Source organism: Euprymna scolopes, chromosome 27, assembly GCF_053919585.1.
Source record: "Euprymna scolopes isolate OS-2025 chromosome 27, ASM5391958v1, whole genome shotgun sequence".
NCBI lineage: Eukaryota > Metazoa > Mollusca > Cephalopoda > Sepiida > Sepiolidae > Euprymna > Euprymna scolopes.
In genome coordinates, this window is record NC_136508.1 from 69,150,909 (window position 1) to 69,171,294 (window position 20,386).

A 20,386-nucleotide genomic window follows, 5' to 3' on the forward strand; every position below is an offset into this window, starting at 1 on the left:
AGAAAAAGAGAGTGAAATATTAAAAAAAAAAAGTGAAATATTTATTTTTTGTTTAAAGGGAAATATTTGGAAAAAAAAAACAAACAAACAAAAAAAACAAAAGCGAAATATTTCGAAAAAAGTGAAATATGTCGAAAAAAAAAAAACAAAAAACAAACAAACGAAGAAAAAAACTCACTTTAGTTTTATAGGTCACTTTTTCCTTTGAAGGACAACTCAGCTACTTGCTGATTTTTATTGCAGCAGCAATAAAAACAAAATGCAGGAGGTCACAGTCACAGCTTATCAGCAATTCTGTTTCATTCTGATATCGTATCTCTTCTCCGAGAGTACTAATTTCTAATGTCTATTTTTATTATCTACTAGACTACCCGTGACCCGTTGGTTCAGTATGTTATATTAGCTATGGAATTCATGTATGAGCGTGACACTAGGTGTGTCAGAAATTTCGTGAAAAATAGTGAATAATTCCACCCCGTCTTTCCAAGCGTATAACTCTTCGAAAAATGTAATTCAAGCCCTAATTTTTTTTTCAATTAATTCATATATGAGCGTGACACTTGTGAACTAAAGAAAATAGTTTTTTTTGACATAACAGAAACATCTCTCTGAAAGTATATTAAAATGAAAAAAGAATATAGATAGATTTCTTTGAGTCGTTCTGTTTATTATAATTAATTATTTTTGAAAAAGAAATTTACAGTTACTGAATTATAAGTGGTTGGCTATACTTATAGGTGAACAAGACCATAATACTTATTAAAGTTAAATTCAAATATTGATATATCTGCTTGTTAAATAATAATTTCGAAATAATAACGTTAATATTTCAACATCCCAATTGTTCTTTTGTTTTTTGTTTATTTTAAACCCCACTCTTCCCATGTTAAATAATAATTTCAAAATAATAACGTTAATATTTCAGCGTCCTAATTGTTTTTTTTTCTTCGCGTTTAAATTATCCAAATAAACAATTGTTAATACTGTCTGCTTTTTTTTTATATCGTTCATTTCTGTATTACGTTTAAGTTATTATAAACCCCACTCTTCCCATGTTAAATAATAATTTCGAAATAATAACGTTAATATTTCAGTGTGCAGATCATGCGCGCATGCGCAACCGGATGTCGTAAACCGGAGAGTGGGTTACATACTTCGTTACAAGATTATTTGAGTTTATAATTATATAGATTCGTGTACTAAAGCTGATTAAATTAATGTCTATCTCATCGAGGCTTTATTTTTTTTATCACACAAAACACATGGTCATTTTTGGGATTGAGTTATATTTCACACACACAAAAAAACTTCCATTTTATTTGTTATTTATTTACCTCTTTTCCAAGAGGTTCATCACAAGAGTAGGTGTGAGTTTGATGAAAATGTTCGCATGGTTGTCATTCTGTACCTTTAACCAATTAGTCACTAACGGTCACTAACTTTCTAACTATTGCTTAAACTCTTTCTCCATTGTATGTATTTTGTAATATATTAACTTTAAATAAACGTTAAACGTAAACTTGAACAATTCAATTCAATTCAATTTATTCGGCACAAATTAAAATATTACGTGTTTCGTCGCCGTTAAGAAGGATTTGGGAGGAGAGAGAGAGAGAGAGAGAGAGAGAGAGAGAGAGGGGGTGCAAAAAGAGGGAAGAAAGGAGGCTGTCAATTTAGATGATCAGAAATACAGTTGATCATCACCTGCACTTTTCGTCTTGAACTGATCCGTTGTAGAAGGTGCGGTGACAACCTCAAACGCCAGTCTATTCCATGGAAGCGATATGCTAATGGAAAATGCGGATTTTCTTCGGTTTATCCGAAATTTCCGATGAAATAGCTTCAGGTCGTCTCTTTACAGTCCATGTTCGGGCGCCGAAGTGAAAAGATCTCGAGAGATGCCGTAATGGCCAAGGAGGAGGTTATAGGCCAAAATGAGGTCGCCTCTCAATCTTCACCACTTCATAGTGTAGTTTTGAACAATTTTCCGTTTTTAATTCTATTAAAAATAGTAGAAGAAAAGTTTTATGTTATTCTGCTTTTCATATGATAAAATTCTGGCTTTTATCTTTCTGAAAAAATGTTGCTCAAGAATAATGGATTTTAATAGATTTTAATTCGTTTAAAAAACAAAAACAAAAAACAACTTGATTTTTGGTTCACTCTTTGGTCGTGCCTACTGTAATGTTTGCGGTCAAGTAGAATTACGGCGGTACTCAGGAAAAACGAATTATAATTACCTTTTGCTGAGAGGATAGAGATATGCGATTGTCAGACATATATCAAAAACAGTTGTAATTAGAAAATAATTCAATATACTGAGAGTATATTATATTTATGCGTTATGATTAGGAAGAGAGAAAAATGACCCCCCCCCTTAAATAAACAAACAAACAAACAAAAACAACGTCATGCTAGTGAATAACGGAAGAATGCTGTAATGTTTGCAATATCGTCAAAATACAACGGTACTCAGCAAAAAAAAAAAAAAAAAAAAAAAAAATTGTAATTACCTTTGACTGGGAGTACAGAGTTGAATGAATTTTGTATTGAAAAAAAAAAAAAAAAGAAAAAGTAAAATGCGACACTTGCCTCATTAACGACTGTATTCAACCCCGAACGGATATATTTGGAGCGGAACGCGTATGCTGATGGTGCCGATGCCTGACTGTTGATAAGAAACTGAAAGAGCGAAAGAATAATTCATTAACGGAAAGAAAAAAAATAAATCAATGAAATCGCTAGAAAAAACAACAACAACAACAACAACAACAACAGCAACAAAAACGGTTAGAATGAGGCCGATTATTAGTTTCGTTGAGAACCAAATGATTTAAAAGATCATTGATATAGATCAGGAAGAGAGTTTGTCCTAAGATGGATCCCTGAGGGACTCCAGCATTAATACTATGAACTTCTGATTTCTGCCCATCAACCACTACTCTTATGAACCCACCAGAAAGAAATGCTGACGACACTACCATCTGTGGCAATACATCAAAGGCCGTAAATGACAAAGTTCTCTCTGATTCTCTCTCCTCTGATCTTGAGCATATGGTACAATGGGGGAAAGGTGGCTGGTTACTTTTAATGCATCTAAAATCAAGCTTCTATCTTTACATCATCAACGCTCTGATCCTCATCTGCATCAATTGAAACGAATGGCTCTCGTCTTGGGGAGGCTCCATGTTTTGACAAGCTTCTAGGCTTAACCTTTACTCCTGATCTGAAATGAAACACGTACATCAAATTCGTTGCCAAGGTCGCTGGAAAGATGGTGGGACGCTTTGGCGCTCCAGGAGATATCTCAGCCCTGATACAATTTTCTACCTATATAAAAGCCAGGTACGGCCAAGGATGGAGTACTGTTGCTACATCTGGGCAGGAGCTGCTAGAAATACCTTATCCTGGCTTGACAGAGTTCAAAATTAACTTCGTAGCTTAGTGGGGGATGCTTTTTTCTCTTCCCTGCAACCTCTTTCCCACAGAAGAGATTACGAGCCTGTCTCGGCTTTATCGTTATTTTCTTGGCAAGTGCTCGTCTAAGCTCCAAACTAAGGTTCACCCTCCGACAAACTTTCACGAAATACACTTGTCTAATTGAAACCACTATCAACAATTTTCCCCACTCTATATCTGTGCCTAAACTTAAATGTAGATCCCATGAACAAAGCTTCTTTCTTAGAACTGCACGCCGGTGGAACTCTCTTCTGTTTGCCTTCTTTCCAGTTGACTACAATTTAGTCGTATTCAAGTTCAATGTAAACAAATTCTTAACGAGCCGTCCCCTTAAGTAATCCAATTTACCAAATTTCCACTACTAACGCTTACTACGATATTGTCCCATTGACTACTGCACATTCATTACTCCTTATCCTCAAGTGACCTCTCAGCCTTGATAAATGGTGATTCATATGTTGAAAAAAAGAATCAGGTATAATAAAAAGAGAAAAACGTGGATGTAGAAAACCAAATAATACTCGCAGTTGAAAGAAAGGTATTACTATGAAAAATTTGCCCTAGAGTATGATGAAAATGTGAGGGGAGAAAATTATTAGGGCGTAATTATTGTGCTACAACCTCTATTGATGAATTGTTTGGGAGAGTGAATTTTGCCGGAACTAATAGAGGAAGATACGATAGTGGATAAAAGCGAATGGTAACATCCGGAAAACATGCACCAGGTGTAGGCAGCTCGTGAGAGTATATTGCATTTGTATGTGGCGTTCGCGTTTTCGAAGATATAACGTTGTTTTGTAAGGGAGAAAGTCGTTATCATTTTATTAATATAGATAGAGTAGAGAAGAATAGATTTAAAAAAAAAATGAAAAAGCAAAAACAATAAAAGTGGAGCAAATAAAATAGTAGTGAATGAAAACTAGACCCGGAAAGTAAATTAATTTAGTCCAAATTTTATTGACGAGATAAAAGGCCGTTGCTATTGTTTCCAAAAGCAATGATTAAAAAGTAACCTTTGGTAACACTTACGAAAATTATAGCAGTCAGAAATGCAAGATTCTTTAAGGCATTTGTTGTAAAGTTTGGAGAGAACTGGAGCAACCTCGTGGACCATTTTTTAATAGCACCGCCGGGATGAAATCGAGTCCACATGCCTTCGAGGTGTCTATTTTTTTTATGATACCATGCGCACGAGAAGAAGGGGTGATTTTTAGGTCACTTAGTGTGGCGTCTGTCCGCAAAGGAAAGTCAGGGAGGGAGTGGTTTACCGGGTCCAATGTGGAGTTTGAGGCAAACCCGCTGGCAAGCATGTTAGCCTTTTCGGTTGCCGTGCAAACAACCTCATGATTGTTTGATAGAGGGGAAATTGTTGATCGCCCATTATTTACTCCCCCGTTGCAGATTTTCCAGAAATCACGGGTTCCTAATTTCTAATAGTCCCTTTACTCAAAAAAGGAATTCCATATACACTGCTTAGGGGTAATATTAATTTTGATGGCAAAAAATAAAACTTAAGAACAAATAAAATGTTAAGAAATAAATAAATAATGCGAATAAAGAAAGGATAAGAAACAGAAAAAAACCCCAAATGAAATTGAAATTTTTCTTAAAAATGAAATGATAAAAAACTCCAGAAAAATCAAAAACAAATGAAATTGAAATTCTTTTTGAAAACAAAGGGGGAAAATAGAATAAATTATGTTTTTAATGCCTAAATGATAAAACTATTGAAAAATGATGAAAAAAAAAAAACACTTTTGCAAGTGTTTAAAAACAGATACACGTTCGTCATCAATTTAAATTTTAACCACGTATTGATATATAAAAGAAAATGAAACTAATTTACGTTTATATAGGTTGTGTAACTAAATTTTTGCCCCTTTTCGTTGTGCAAAGGTTAGAGGCAATTTTGCGACCTAAAATGCATACCTGCCACGGAAATATGTTACAAATGGCCACTTGTGCAATTCAACATTTACAAGGAAATTTAGAAAGCCATTCTTAACGTGACGAGAGGGAAATCGTTAACTCTTACGATGCGTAGACAGATCTCTCTAAAAATGAAAACAATTAATTTACTAGTGGATGTTAAACTGCACTAGTGCTGAAAAATATGTACATAAAACAAAATAAATTAGGTTTTGATCATTTTGAAGATGAGGATTGATTATTTATCGCATTCTTCGGACTACTGTTTTCATTTTGAGTGTTATTTTAACACAACGTTTGGACCAATGTACTATCCGGCCTTCTTTAGGTGTATCTCGTTAAACTCAGAAATTTTTCTGCTGAACTCGGGAATTCATACCAGAATTGCTCGCAAGGACCCGTGCCGTAGTGGATAAAGTACTTGGTAAAAAATTCAGTTGTCATGTTACACTCTTCTGTAGGTTGAAGCTTCAGTCCTCAGTGCTGGCGATACTTGAAATACAATTGCGAATTACTTAAAACTTCTACCCAGTCATGATTGACGAAACGAGAACATGCTACCCTCCTGCGGATTAGATAAAGGGTGTCGTACGCAATTCCGTGCAGAATCCGCGTTTGACAGAAAGACTCCTGAAATTGATAGAAAAATTTCCGAGTTCGATAAAATACACCGAAAGAAGGTCGGAGTTTACATGGACCGAAACATTGTGAAAATAACAATCAAAATGAGAACAGTAGTTTGTATAATGCAAATGATACACAAAACAAATTGTTTGTAACAGATTTCCCCACGATATTTCCTTGAAAATAATTAATGTTGACAATAGTAATGATTACTGCAATGTCTTTATCTTGGTATCCCTATTTCTAGGGGAGGGAATAAAGTTGGTACATTTTTTAAAGAATAGGAAAAGTACTGCATCGGCAAAAGTCGTGATTGTTGACGTGTTTTGCAGAACGTCTACAGCGTTTTGTGCCCTCCCCTAAGAAAAAAGTAAAGTATTTGGAAAAAAAAGAAAGAAAGAAAAGTGAAATATTCTGAAAAAAAAAAGTGAAATATTTTGAAAAAAAAGGTGAAATATTTTGAAAAAAAAGTGAAATATTTTGGAAAAAAAGTGAAATATTTTGAAAAAAAAAGTGAAATATTTTGAAAAAAAAAGTGAAACATTTTGGAAAAAAAGTGAAATATTTTGAAAAAAAAAGGTGAAATATTTTGAAAAAAAAGGTGAAATATTTTGGAAAAAAGTGAAATATTTTGAAAAAAAAAAGGTGAAATATTTTGAAAAAAAGTGAAATATTTTGGAAAAAAGTGAAATATTTTGGAAAAAAGTGAAATATTTTGGGAAAAAGGTGAAATATTTTGGAAAAAATGTGAAATATTTTGAGGAAAAATGTGTAATATTTTGAAAAACTGCATCAGTAAAAGTCATATTTATTGATATATTTTGCAGGTCTACAACTTTTTGTACCATCCTCCAAGAATAAAGGAAATTATTTTGAAAAAAAAAAAAAAAAAGTAATTATTTCGAAAAATATATATATTTGAAGAAAAAAAGTGAAATCTTTTGAAAAAAAAGAAGTGAAATATTCTAGCAAAAAAAAACAAAAAACGAAACAAAAACAAAAGCGAAATATTTCGAAAAAAGTGAAATATTTCGAAAAACAAAAAACAAAAACAAAAACAAAAACAAGCAAACAAACAAATTAACAAAAACTCACTTTAGTTTTATAGATAACTTTTCCTTTGAACGACAACTCAGCTACTTGCTGATTTTGTTTTTATTGCAGCAGCAATAAAAAACATGTAGGAGGTCACAGCTTATCAGCAATTCTGTTTCATTCTGATATCGTATCTCTTCGCCGAGAGTACTAATTTCTAATGTCTATTTTTTTATTATCTAATAGACTACCCGTGACCCGTTGGTTCAGTATGTTATATTAGCTATGGAATTCATGTATGAGCGTGACACTAGGTGTGTCAGAAATTTCGTGAAAAATAGTGAATAATTCCACCCCGTCTTTCCAAGCGTATAACTCCTCGATAAATGTAATTCAAGCCCTAATTTTTTTTCAATTAAAGGAGCAAGGACAAAGGTTTCATTAAAAACAAAACAAAAAAACAAACAATGTTTTTTTTTTAAAAAAAGTTTTAAACTTCGGACTTTACAGGTAGATTTCTAAAAAAAACACTACTTTTTTGTTTTAAATTATATATATATATATAATGTAATAATTAAATTATATATATATATATTATAATAAATTATATATATATATATAAAATTTATTTATACAAACATTGATGGCTACATATGTGCATACATGTTTCTGTAATCACTCGCGTTGGGGGATTACGCCTTCAGGCCAAGAATTATCGTCGATAACTGATATTTCAAACAAAAACATTTTCTTATTTCGTTTACAAAGGTAGAATGTAACATGGGTGGGGGTTATGACCGGGAGAGGATAAGTGAGGTCTTTGAAGATAATAAACATCTTCTTTTTTATTTCCTTTTTTTTTTTTTTTTTTGATATTCCCTTTTTTAGTTTATCTATCCCATCTTTTGGTTTTCACGGCATAAGGTACTTGAGAATTTTGTATTTTTGTCTCGCAGTCAGTAAAATAAAAACATTCCTGGTGGCTATTGAGTACTGACCGGTGTCTTTCAATCCACACACACACACACACGCGCACACGCACACACACACGCACACACACACACACACACACACACACACACACACACACACACACACACACACACACACACACACACTAGAAGCAAACATACGTTTATATCTATACTCAGGAGTTGATATACACTGTTCGCTGTATTTTACTCACACATACGCACTGAAAACAGACAATAACTATAACGACACACAAGGATAAAATTAAAATTAAAATAAATTAATTAAATAAATAAATAGAATAAAAAATAATTGAACAAATAAATAAATAAATAAACAAATAAAAATAAAAAGTGAAAGATAAAAAATACAAAAATAAAAATAAACATAAACCCCCGGAAGTTATCAACCTCATCATGCATACATATATATAAAAGCACGTATAAACACCCACACTTTGATACACCAGTGTATATATACACATATATACGCACATACACATACATAGATACATAATGCTCACATACAGTAATAACATGTTTATATTTATACTCACATACGCAGTTATCTCAATCCACCGACCCTCAAACACATATGCACACACCTGGATATCATATATTATGACTGTTATTATACCAAAACTAATAATGTTAATCCCACTAACAATCCTAATAATAATAATTTCTATAATATTGATAATATTAATAACACCAACAATATCAATAATAATAATAACAATAACAAGACTGTCGATTGGGAACTTTAAAAACCTGTGGACTCTAACCGGATACACGTCTCGATAAAAAAAATATATATATATATATATACATACATACACACACACACATACACACATCTATATGTGTATGTATGTGTGTGTGTGTGTATGTGTGTGTATATATATATATATATGTACACATATATATACACACACACACATACACATATATATATGTACACATATATATGTGCGTATGTGTGTGTGTGTATGTGTGTGTGCGTATATATATATATATATATATATATATATATATATATATATATTTTATCGAGACGTGTATCCGGTTAGAGTCCACAGGTTTTTAAAGTTCCCAATCGACAAAAAAGAAACATTAATATATACAAGTAATAAGTAAAAACATTAATATATACAAGTAATAAGTAAAAACATTAATATATACAAGTAATAAGTATAGAGATAGATATACATTAATATATAGGAATAATTAGTAATAAATGGTGATATTTACAACTAGAAATAAAAAGTAGGTTTAAGGCTCCTAAAGTCCGTACTAGAATTGTCCGCAAGGACCCATGGCGCAGTGGTTAGAGTACTGGGAAAAATCAATTGTAAAAGTGATATTCTCCTGAAGGTTGAAGGTTCAATCCTCAGTGTGGACGACTGAAATATACATTTGCAAATTACTTAGAACCTCTATCCAGTTATGGCTGACGGAACAAGAGCATGCTACCCCCGTGAAGTAAATAAAGGGTACCACTCGAAATTCCGTCCAAATTCCCGAGTTCGACAGAAACATTCCCGAGTTTGACAAGATACACCTGAAGAAGGTCGGAGGTTATATCACACTCAAGATGAGAACAGTAGTCAGATGAATAATGTTCCATATAACCAATCCTCATCTCATTAATATGTTGACTGAGCATTTTCTACCCTACCTTGGTCGGAATTTGGATGATAATCTCATCTTCATGCAGGATAATGCTCCCATTCACACAGCTGGCAATGGCAAGAATCTCCAGACCTCAATCCTATCGAAAATGTATGGCGCTACATCAATGATAACATTTCAAATTTGGAAGAACTTTGGACAAAAATTAAAGAAAAGGGTGCTGCAGTCTAATTAAAGAAATTCCCAAAAGAAGGGCTATGCTACTAAATATTTACCAGTTCATTGGGTTCCTGTTGTTTTGTGTTGCCTTAATGTCCTAAAGTTACATTTAAATTACAATTTCCCATTGTGCGGACTTTCTTTTTGCCGCCTCAATTTGAATTTATTTTTCCAATTGACGTGAACACTAAAATATTTCAATTAAAAGTCAAATATTACCAGGTAAAATTATTGAAGAATAAAAGGGCAATCAAATGAGGTATATTTGTTTGTTTAAGCAGTTACATTAAATTTAGCTTAAATTTGCAGTTCTTGCAAAAATTACAAGTGCAGACTTTCTTTTTGACGCCTATATATATATATATATATATATATATATATATATATATATATACACCCGAAACAGTGTTTCATGGTAAACAACTGATGATCCCTTGAAAAATAAATTATTGGTATTATAGTAAATTCGAGAGTGAGTTGATGCAGTGATTGCAGGTGATTAAATAACTTACTGACTAGATGGTTTTCTAACGAATGATAAAAAATATTTTTTGTATAGTTTTAAAGGTTAAAAACTTCAAAGACTATATATATATATATATATATATATATATATATATATATATATATATATATAATAAAAAACAATATGCAGTAGTTACATATTAATTCATACAGCAGATATAAATATAGATAATATACAAGCATATCGTTGTTTTGTATAATGGAAATATTAATATTACAACATAAAATAATTAAATTCAAAATTTTATCATGTAATCATATAAGTAATAATATATTGTAAAGATATACCATTCATTTAACGTAATGAACTAATCTCACTATAGTTGCTGTCGTAACCACATTTTTTTTTGTCACCGCAGTTATACGTTGTAAGTATATAATTAAAAAAAAAAAATCCATGAAACAACTATAAGAGAAAAATTGTATGTCCGGTAGATATATTCTGCATCTGTGTGTTATCGCTGGTGAGAGATCAAGAAACGCAATCAATTAATAAAAGTATCTTTTTTTTACACACGTGTCTGGTCTGGTCTTCATTCTTGGTCGTCGCTTTTTCCATGCGACCGTTTTTTTGGGGGTTTTGCATTGTCTAGTAGCTGTGATCTGTGATCGACTGTTTAACTCAATGCAAATAAAACTCACGCAAGGAAACTTGTTAGCGGTTTTCAAGGTTTTATTGGGGAGAGAGATTCGTTCACAAAGGAGAGAGACCAAAAAGTTCTTCCTCATAAAAGATAAGCTAAAATTAATTTCTTCTTACTTAATGTCACTTACTTAATTAAAAATTGGTTGATGAATGGACAGTCTCAAAGAGATTCACTTAGATCCCTACACTGTGTGTCGACTGGATCATCTGCTTCTTCATTGCAAAACTGCCTTAGAAAACTCTTTGTTGAACATGTGACGCAACTTCTATCCAATAAACCGACACCTGCTTCTAACGTGTTTTGTCTAGGGAGCTGATCTCTGAACTTTCGCTCAATCACATCAGATACACTGGGTGTGTCTGCGTTCACCACCAGGTCGTCCTGACATGTACTTGATTCATACTAGTTAACATGATCTCTATCAAAAGCTTTTCCCAGACCCATAAAGACAAAATAAAAGCTTTTCTTCTTACCAAAGATACTTGTCTTCTATTTGTTAAGAATAAATATTGTACCAGTGGTACTTTAACCCAAACTACATTTCATCCATTCTTATCTGACTTTTTATTTGTTGCTCATTTATTCTTTCAACTACTTTCAATCTTATCCATCAATTTTAAGCCTATATAATTACTTCTATCTAGTGCTCCCCCCTTTACTCATGTAACAATTCACAATTGCATTAAGCTATTTTTTTTTAGTCCCTCAACAAAATGAGGATGGACCTGTAAATTCACCTTCATCCATTTGTCTGTTCGTCTGTCCGCACTTTATTCAATAACTACACCTTGGAATTTTTTGAAATTTTGCACAAACATTAAACATGATATGAATAAAAAAGTAACAGAACGGATTTTCCGGAAAAAAAAAAAGGGGGTGCCTTTCGGGTTAAAATGGCTAAAATTGACACTTTTGTACTTATTAAAAAAAATTGATGACTTGGATTTTTATAAAACTTTCTGAAAAAGTTGTAACTAACTGATTTCTATATAATTTTGTTTGTCTATACTTCACGATAACTCTTGAGTGTGCCCCAGGGGCTCTTTTAGGGCTAATAAAAAAAAGAACTTCATTTTTGGGACTATTTTACCATATTTGTCCCAAATTTTCTATGTATGTCTATTTAGCAGTTTTGCATGGTGCTGAACTCAAATTTAAATATGTTAAAGCCTTGGGGACTTTTGGGGCTAAATGGGAGGGGGGTCAAATGATGGACAGCCATTTCTTTTTTTGCATGGTACAGAACTCAAATTTACATATATTAAGGCCTAAAACTTCACCGTTTGTTCATTTTCACCAGGATTTGACGTCCCCTGAGGACTTTTAGGGCTAAATGGGGTGGGAGCAAATATTGAACTTAGTCATTTTTTATGCCTCGTTCACTGTGCACTCACGGGGATCATGCATGCTTCACTTGTTGTTTTTAGGATAATCTTTATTTTTATGATATGATTTGTCAAGTCTGATTATTTCAATACCTGTTTCACCCACAACCTTTAACATTTCTGTTAAAACGTCTAAGGATGCCCAAGGCTTATCTTTTTCATCTTATTCACAGTTTCCCTTACTATTTATTTCTCAATTCTTTTAGTTGGACCAAGTAATACTTCAGCAATTTCTAGATTTTCACTGTTCCATGAAAACACAGCATCCAACAATTTCTCATGGTGGCCTTTTCAAGCATCCATCTTGTTCATTTGTTGCAAACACGCCATTGTCATTTCGAATGCATTTTTCACCAATAATAGCAATATTTGTCTTTACAATCTATTCAGCTATCCTTAATACTGTTGGAAAATATGTCCTAGTTCGTTTCTAAATTCAACACAATAAGCTAATAGCTGCTCACATATCTCCTCATATTTAGCTATCAGGGGAGATCACTTTTAGGATACTTCCTGTTATCAAGGGGGATAACTTCATGAGCGCTTCCTGTTATCAGGAGCAGATTACTCTTTTACCTATATAAATACTTCATTCTTTTAGTCATGCTGTCATAGTTATTCTGGAAACTTGGCTTACTCAGCCTCCTTCTTGACTATGTATATTGGATTGGAAAAGAGTAATTTCCACCAGTCTAATAAGCTTCTATGAAAGTTCTTGTATCGTTTGCTTGCCATTAACCCTTATCCTCAAGTAACCTCCGAGACTTGATACGTGGTAACCCTTTCGTAAAAAAAAAAAAAATTCTGCAACAATGCTTGAGGGCCCTCCAACATTACCTTACTTCATTTTACTCAGAGCTTCCTGTACCATTTCTTTCTCAATTTTTATTACTGGAAAAATATTGCTTTAGCAATATTTTACATCTTCACGGTTTCATGAAAAGTCAGCATCCAACAATTTTTCATGCTGTCATTTCCAAGTATCCATCTTGTTCATTTGTTGCTAACACTCCATTGTCATTTCGAATGCATTTTTTTCCAACAATAACAATATTTGTTTGCATATTGTTTGAACAAGCTTCACCAACCACTCGTCTTATCATAGTTTACGCAAAAGCCAAACAGACAACATCTCCTAACACTCTATTAAAAGTTATCTTGAAATCGACAAAAGCAAAATACAGGATGTTATTCTTAGGCATTTATCTTACATTTGTCTTGTGATCAATATAGTATCAGCTGGATTTTACCCAAGCATAATGATAAACTGCGTTTTATCTCTGCTTATCTGACTTCTCATTTGCTACTCAATTATTTTCACGAATACATTCACAACCTGATCCATCAATTTTGAACCTCATTAATTACTTTTATCTAGTGATTTCTCAGTTTATCTTAAGTGTTTTAGATTGAAGCGTGTAAGGTATACATTTACAAAGAATTTATCGTGTTTTTGCTGTATGTGTTTTCGTATCATGATCTAAAACAGGGTTTCCTTAACTTCAGGATGCCATGAAGCCCCTGAGCAGGGCAAAGGTTTTTCTTTAATAAGATATTTGGTAAAATGAATATGAAAAACATTATTTTCAGACTTTAGCTTATACTTGTACATCAGTTGTTTCTATTTGTGATGTTAGTACATTTTCGTATTTACAAATGATTTCGTATTTACAAATATTATTATATTTTAGTATATTTTCGTATTTACAAATATTATTATATTTTAGTATATTCTTGTATTTACAAATATTTTCGTATTTACAAATATTATTATATTTTAGTACATTTTCGTATTTACAAATATTATTATATTTTAGTATATTTTTGTATTTACAAATATTTTCGTATTTACAAATATTATTATATTTTAGTATATTTTCGTATTTACAAATATTATTATATTTTAGTATATTTTTGTATTTACAAATATTTTCGTATTTACAAATATTATTATATTTTAGTATATTTTCGTATTCACAAATGTTTTCGTATTTACAAATATTATTATATTTTAGTACATTTTCGTATTTACAAATGTTTTTGTATTTACAAATATTATTATATTTTAGTATATTTTCGTATTTTTTAATTTTTTACACAGGCATCACCACATTATCAAGGCCAAGAGGCCACTCAAGGATAAGGGTTAAAGAGTGTACAGTAGAAATTGGAAAATACAGTAATCATTAGTAATGAAAATTCAGCAAATTTGTTAACTCATATGGAACGGCTCATCAAGAACTTATTTACATTAGACTTGAAGACAACCATATTGTACTCAACCGGAAAGCAGAAAAACGGAAGACAATTCCACAGGCGTGCAGTTCTAAGAAAGAAGCTTTGTTCATGGAATCTACGTTTAGGTTTAGGCACAGATAACGAGTGGGGGGAATTATTGATAGTGTTTTCAGCTAGATGAGTGTTTCTAGTGAAAGTTTGGTGAGGGGGGACCATAGAGTGAAGGTCAGTCAAACACTCTCCATGAAAATAACGATACATCAGAGACAAGCTCGCAACATCTCTTCTGTGAGATAGAGGTTGTAGGGAAGAGAAAAGGACATCTACGAGGCTACAAAGTCTATTTTGAACTCTATCAAGGCAGGACAAGTTCTTTCTAGCAGCTCCTGCCCAGATGTGGCAACAGTATTCCATCCTTGGATGTACTTGGCTCTTATATAGATAGAGAATTGCATCAGCAATGAGATATCTACTGGATCAATAGAAAGATCCCACCATTTTTCCAGCGGCCATGGCAACAGATTTGATGTACGTGTTCCATTTAAGATCAGGAGTAATTGTCAAGCCCAGAAGCGTGTCAAAACTTGAGGCCTCCTGAAGATGAGAGCCATTCATTTCAATTGATGCGAGATGTGAATCAGAATGTTGATGATGTAAAGACAGAAGCTTGGTTTTAGATGCATTAAAAGTAACCAGCCACTCCTTTCCCCATTGTACCACGTTCTCAAGATCAGAGGAGAGAGAATCAGAGAGAACTTGGTCGTTTACTGTCTTAGATGTGCTACCATAAATGGTCGTGTCATCAACATAAATGTCTACAAATGATGTAAGGATGTGATTTGGAAGATCATTAATATAGATCAGGAAAAGAGTTGGGCCCAGGATCGACCCCTGAGGGATACCAGCATTAATACTGTGAGCTTCTGATTTTTGCCCCTCAACTACTACTCTTATGAACCTATCAGAAAGAAGTGATTTAATATTTGAGAAGACATTTCCAGCTATACCATAGCTAGAGATCTTGTAAAGTAAACCTTTATGCCATAGGCCTCAGATATGTCAAGAGCAATTGCCCTAGAAAGGTTGCCTCCGTCGAGAGATTTGCTAATCCTATGAGATATTACCGTTAGCACATCTGCTGTAGATCTAGCAGAACGGAAACCATATTGAGTGTCACTAAGAAGGTTATTTTTGCTAAGATGGTTGATTACTTCTGTATTTAACAGAGATTCCAGCAATTTACTCATGACACACAGTAGACTTATTGGCCTGTACTGAGAGGGGGATGAGCGATCACCTGAATTCTTAAATACAGGGCATACTAATGAGATTTTCCAGGGTGATGGGAAGCAATTCTCCTTAAGACAACGTTTAAACAGTTTTGTAAGTATGGGCGCTAGTTCTGGTTGAAGTTTTTTGAGTACTATAATTGGAATACCGTCAGGGCCAGTTGCTTTACTGGAATCAAGATTTTTGATTAGCTTGGCAACATCATGTACAGATATATGTATATCACATAGCGTGTTTTCTGATACAGGAGGAAATATTGGGGGTTGGCGGCCTTGGTCGCAAAGGGTAGAATTATCTGCAAAGTTCTTGGCAAAGGGTTTGGCTTTGTCTGATGCTGATGAGATTACCTCAGGTTCATTGATGATAGTTGGGATAGAGCACACGCTTCTGTTCAGGATTCTGTTTGCTATTTGCCAAAACTGGTGGGAACCTAGCCACTTCTCAGCTACTTTGGACCTGACGGATTGAGCACACAACTCTCTTGCGTTCTTTATTACTTTCTTACAATGGTTGCTGGCAGTTCTGAAAGCGGCTTAAGTTTCCATACATCTATTAGGTTGGAAGCAGTGGAAAAAGTGATTTCTGTGCGCAATGGCAGCAGCACATTCTGGAGAGAACCATGGCTGGCTGTTAGGTTTTTGCTGGAACTTTTTCGTGGGTATGAAACGGTCTATACCTACAATTAACCATTCCGTCAGGTCTGATACTATAGAGGACACATCCTTTTTAAATATAGAACATAGAGGTAGATCCGATATATTTACAAATGTTTCTTGTTTTTAATTAATCAAAAACTGTTGCATCTTTTTGTTAATTTATTGAAATTCTTTAAACCTGTGTTAATGTATCATATCTCTTTCCAGTAACAATTCACAATTGTACTTTGTTCTTAATTCCCAGTCTTTCAGGACAACTTCAACATTGTTATTAAAACGGCTAAGGATGCTCCAACCTTCCCGTTTTCATCTTACTCACAGCTTCTCACACTATTTCTTTCTCAATTCTTATAACTGGACCAAATAATGCTAATGATTAGCGTTGTTATTTATAATTGTACTAAGTTCCCAGTCTTTGAGGATAACTGTGATCATCTCAATGTCTGTTTCACATGAACCTTTAACATTTCTGCAAAAACGCCCGAAGACCCTTCAGCCTTAACCTACTTCATTTTATTCACAGCTTCCCGTACTATTTCTTTCTCAATTCTTATAGGTGGACCAAATACTTCTTCAGCATTTTTTTAATTTTCACGGTTTTTTCTCTCTTGCTTTCCCTCTCTGTCCTGCTCTAACCAAATCTGTCGACCTGTTCCACAAATCCCAAATCCTCAACATGAAATATCTCCAGAAAAAAAAACACGAATAAACATGAAACCCCTTCTTCAAATGTAGATCCCTACTACCATGTCTCCTTCTCCAACATCAGGGGTCTACGTTCCAACCTTCCAGAGGTTGAAACCCAATTACAGGAGATGAAACCGGACATATTCTTCCTGGAATAGGGCCGACCACTTCCCTAACATCTAAATCTGATCCTCAAGATCGCCATGGGCATGAAATATGATGGCTTCTCATGTGGCAGGGATATCTCCAGAGAAGACCCTAATTTACCTTATATGTGCTTCCAGGTTGAACTTGTTTACACCACTGCATTTATATTTGCGGAGTTACTATTTTTAAGAGCATATCTGAGAAAATTGACCACATCCTGTCTGCTCACCCTTTGGCTAACATCCACATTTGTGGTGACTTCAATGTCCACAATGTGGAATGACTGACACACTCGAACAAGACAGATGATGAGGAGAGGTTTTGTCATGATTTTGCCATTGCCTATGACCTCACCCAGATTGTTCACGAACCCACCCATGTGCTCCGGTCAGCACACTAGCCTTCTAGACCTTTTTCTCATAACTTCCCCTGAGCTATGTTCATGTTCTGTTCTGTCTCCTCTGGAATCTTCCAACCACTCGGTTGTATCAGTTAAGATAAAAACGAAATACAATAAGTGTTTAGACGTACCTTCCACCGTACTGTATGTCGATACTCTATGGCTGACTGGGATAGCTTCCATACATTTATATCTCATCTACCTCTACTTTCCATGTTTAAAAAGGATGTGTCCTCCATCGTATCAGACCTGACCAAATGGTTAATTGTAGGCATAAACCGATTCATACCATCCAAAAAATTCCAACAAAAACATAACCCACACAGAAATCACTTTTTCCATAGCTATCAACGTAATAGATGCACTGAGACTAAAGCTGTTTTCAGGACTGTCAGCAACCACTGTAAAAGAGTAATAAAAAATGCAAGAGAACTATATGCTCAGTCTGTTAAATCCAAAGTAGCTGAGCAGCGACTTGGTTGCCACCAGTTTTGGCAAATAGCAAACAGGATCCTGAACAGAAGCATGCGTTCTATCCCAGCCATCATCAATAGACCTGAGGTCAACTCGTCAGCATCAGACAAGGCCAGACTATTTGCAAAGAACTTTGCAGATAATTCTACCATATGCGACGAAGGCCACCAACTCCCCATATTTCCTCCTATAACAGACAACACACGATGCAGCATACAAATATCTGTGTCTGAGGTCGCTAAGCTAATCACGAACCTTGATTCCAGTAAAGCAACTGGCCCTGACGGCATTCCAATTATAGTGCTGAAAAAGCTTCAACCAGAATTTGCCCCCATACTTACAAAACTGTTTAAGCGTTGCCTTAAGGAGAAATGCTTCCCAACATCCTGGAAAACCTCATCAGTATGCCCTGTATTTAAGAATTCAGGTGATAAGTCGTCTCCCTCTTAGTACAGACCAATAAGTCTCCTGTGTGTCATGAGTAAGTTGCTGGAATCCATATTAAATAGAAGTAGTCAATCACCTCAGCAGAAATAAACTTCTTAGTGACACTCAATATGGTTTCCGTTCTGCCAGATCTACAGCAGATGTGCTAACAGTTATATTTCATAGGATTAGTGAATTTCTTGACAAAGGCTTCCTTTCTAGGGCAATTGCGCTTGAAATATCAATGGCCTTCAATAAGGTATGGCCCAAGGGCCTACTTCACAAAATTTCCAGCTACGGTATTACTGGAAATGTTTTCTCAATTATTAAATCATTTCCCTCTGATATGCTCATAAGAGTAGTGGTTGATGGGCAGAAATCGGAGGCCCTCAGTATTAATGCTGGAGTCTCTCAGGGGTTCATGCTGGGCCCAACTCTCTTCCTGATCTACATCAATGATCTCCTAAAACACATTCTTAAATCATTCGTTCACATCTATGCTGATGACACGACTATCTATGGCAACACATCAAAGGCCGTAAATGACAAAGTTCTCTCTGATTCTTTCTCCTCTGATCTTGAGCGCGTGGTACAGTGGCGGAAGAGGTGGCTGGTTACTTTTAATGCATCTAAAACCAAGCTCCTATCTTTACATCATCAACGCTCTGATCCTCATTTGCCATCAATTGAAATGGATGGCTCTCGTCTAGGGGAAGCTCCATGTTTTCATAAGCTTCTGAGATTGACCTTTACTCCTGACCTGAAATGGAGCACGTACATCAAGTCAGTTGCCAAGGTCGCTGGAAAAATGGTAGGATCCTTCTACTGCTCCAAAAGATATCTCACTGCTGATGCAATTCTCTATCTATATAAAAGCCAAGTACGTCCAAGGATGGAGTACTTCTGCCACATCTGGACAGGAACTGCTAAAAACAGCCTATCCTGCCTTGACAGAGTACAAAATAGGCTTCGTGGCTTAGTGGGGGATACCCTTTTCTCTTTCCTGCAACCTCTCTCCCACAGAAGAGACGTTGCGAGCCTGTCTTTGTTTTATCGTTACTTCCATGGCAAGTGCTCGTCTGAGCTCCAATTCCTCCCCCCTGCCAATCTTTTGATGATAAACACCCGTCTAGCTGAAACCACTGTCAAAAATTTTCCCCACTCTTTATCTGTGCCAAAACCAAACGTAGATTCCATGAACAAAGCTTCTTTCTTAGAAGTGCACGCCTGTGGAACTCTGTTCTGTTTGCCTGTTTCCCACCTGACTACAACCTGGATGTCTTCAAGTCCAACATAAACAAATTCCTGATAAACCGCCCCTTAAGTAAGACACTTTATCAAATCTCCAATACTAACGTACTGTACACACAATAAACCTTATCCCCGAGTCGCTTCCGGGCCTTGATAAGTAGTGACTACCTTGTAAAAAAAAAAATTCTCTCCAACAATATCCATACTTGTCTTTACAATCTGTTTAGCTATCCTGGATACTTCATTCATTTGGTTAAATGGTTTATGTTTTTAATGATATTTTCTCATGCAAAAATATTATTCTCTATTATATTAGACAAATAAAATGTAAATAATTGAACACATAGAAAATAATAACACGAGATGAAGATATTTCTAATTAAAAAATCGA

The 20,386-nt window shown here is 34.5% G+C and overlaps 1 protein-coding gene across 5 annotated transcripts in view; it reads right to left on the minus strand.

Annotated features, from left to right (window-relative positions):
• Positions 1-20,386, minus strand: part of LOC145248900 (putative thiopurine S-methyltransferase) — a 113,257-nt gene that overhangs the window by 73,702 nt on the left and 19,169 nt on the right. Inside the window, exons 1-2 of one of the 5 annotated variants that reach the window (XM_080110674.1) lie at positions 7,108-7,258; positions 2,593-2,682 (exon numbers count right to left, since the gene is read on the minus strand). The gene's annotated coding sequence lies outside the window, so the exon portion shown is untranslated. Of the gene's footprint in view, positions 1-178; positions 367-1,704; positions 1,968-2,592; positions 2,683-7,107; positions 7,259-20,386 lie in introns of those variants that run through there. The other 4 variants (XM_080110675.1, XM_080110677.1, XM_080110673.1 and 1 more) reach the window with 4 other exon arrangements.